We start from the raw sequence: 2,500 nt of genomic DNA, 5'->3' as shown, positions 1-2,500 counted from the left end.
TAGGTGAGAACGGCCAATCACCTATTTCTCTTAGTAAAACTCACAACTCATTCCTTGGGTTTGGAAGTGTCCATGTCGGTGCCGAGTACAAGTTACCGCGTTCAAAGTTTGGTAAGCAGCGCACTCGACCTCCAACATAACACTTCACGTCTTGATATGCTCTCTACAAAAGCGTGTGCCTATGTAGGTACAAATGAATGTACGTCCCAGATAGTGACGATCTCTGGGAGGAAGAACCTTAAGGAACTCCCCGCACATATCAAGAATTATAGGTAACGCTGCCAATTACCTGTTTCTCTTAGTAAAACTCACAACTCATTCCTTGGGTTTGGAAGTGTCCATGTCGGTGCCGAGTACAAGTTACCGCGTTCAAAGTTTGGTAAGCAGCGCACTCAACCTCCAACATAACCCTTCACGTCTTGATATGCTCTCTACAAAAGCGTGCGCCAATGTAGGTACAAATTAATGTACGTCCCAGATAGTGACGATCTCTGGGAGGAAGAACCTTAAGGAACTTCCCGCACACATCAAGACTTATAGGTGAGAACGGCCAATCACCTATTTCTCTTAGTAAAACTCACAACTCATTCCTTGGGTTTGGAAGTGTCCATGTCGGTGCCGAGTACAAGTTACCGCGTTCAAAGTTTGGTAAGCAGCGCACTCGACCTCCAACATAACACTTCACGTCTTGATATGCTCTCTACAAAAGCGTGTGCCTATGTAGGTACAAATGAATGTACGTCCCAGATAGTGACGATCTCTGGGAGGAAGAACCTTAAGGAACTCCCCGCACATATCAAGAATTATAGGTAACGCTGCCAATTACCTGTTTCTCTTAGTAAAACTCACAACTCATTCCTTGGGTTTGGAAGTGTCCATGTCGGTGCCGAGTACAAGTTACCGCGTTCAAAGTTTGGTAAGCAGCGCACTCAACCTCCAACATAACCCTTCACGTCTTGATATGCTCTCTACAAAAGCGTGCGCTAATGCAGGTACAAATTAATGTACGTCCCAGATAGTGACGATCTCTGGGAGGAAGAACCTTAAGGAACTCCCCGCACATATCAAGACTTATAGGTGAGAACGGCCAATCACCTATTTCTCTTAGTAAAACTCACAACTCATTCCTTGGGTTTGGAAGTGTCCATGTCGGTGCCGAGTACAAGTTACCGCGTTCAAAGTTTGGTAAGCAGCGCACTCAACCTCCAACATAACCCTTCACGTCTTGATATGCTCTCTACAAAAGCGTGTGGCTATGTAGGTACAAATTAATGTACGTCCCAGATAGTGACGATCTCTGGGAGGAAGAACCTTAAGGAACTCCCCGCACATATCAAGAATTATAGGTAACGCTGCCAATTACCTGTTTCTCTTAGTAAAACTCACAACTCATTCCTTGGGTTTGGAAGTGTCCATGTCGGTGCCGAGTACAAGTTACCGCGTTCAAAGTTTGGTAAGCAGCGCACTCGACCTCCAACATAACACTTCACGTCTTGATATGCTCTCTACAAAAGCGTGTGCCTATGTAGGTACAAATTAATGTACGTCCCAGATAGTGACGATCTCTGGGAGGAAGAACCTTAAGGAACTCCCCGCACATATCAAGACTTATAGGTAACGCTGCCAATTACCTGTTGCTCTTAGTAAAACTCACAACTCATTCCTTGGGTTTGGAAGTGTCCATGTCGGTGCCGAGTACAAGTTACCGCGTTCAAAGTTTGGTAAGCAGCGCACTCGACCTCCAACATAACACTTCACGTCTTGATATGCTCTCTACAAAAGCGTGTGCCTATGTAGGTACAAATTAATGTACGTCCCAGATAGTGACGATCTCTGGGAGGAAGAACCTTAAGGAACTCCCCGCACATATCAAGAATTATAGGTAACGCTGCCAATTACCTGTTGCTCTTAGTAAAACTCACAACTCATTCCTTGGGTTTGGAAGTGTCCATGTCGGTGCCGAGTACAAGTTACCGCGTTCAAAGTTTGGTAAGCAGCGCACTCAACCTCCAACATAACACTTCACGTCTTGATATGCTCTCTACAAAAGCGTGTGCCTATGTAGGTACAAATTAATGTACGTCCCAGATAGTGACGATCTCTGGGAGGAAGAACCTTAAGGAACTCCCCGCACATATCAAGAATTATAGGTAACGCTGCCAATTACCTGTTTCTCTTAGTAAAACTCACAACTCATTCCTTGGGTTTGGAAGTGTCCATGTCGGTGCCGAGTACAAGTTACCGCGTTCAAAGTTTGGTAAGCAGCGCACTCGACCTCCAACATAACACTTCACGTCTTGATATGCTCTCTACAAAAGCGTGCGCTAATGCAGGTACAAATTAATGTACGTCCCAGATAGTGACGATCTCTGGGAGGAAGAACCTTAAGGAACTCCCCGCACATATCAAGAATTATAGGTAACGCTGCCAATTACCTGTTTCTCTTAGTAAAACTCACAACTCATTCCTTGGGTTTGGAAGTGTCCATGTCGGTGCCGAG

This window comes from Anopheles merus, unplaced genomic scaffold (assembly GCF_017562075.2).
Source record: "Anopheles merus strain MAF unplaced genomic scaffold, AmerM5.1 LNR4000059, whole genome shotgun sequence".
NCBI classification, from domain to species: domain Eukaryota; kingdom Metazoa; phylum Arthropoda; class Insecta; order Diptera; family Culicidae; genus Anopheles; species Anopheles merus.
Note: the sequence above shows the minus strand (reverse complement) of the source record.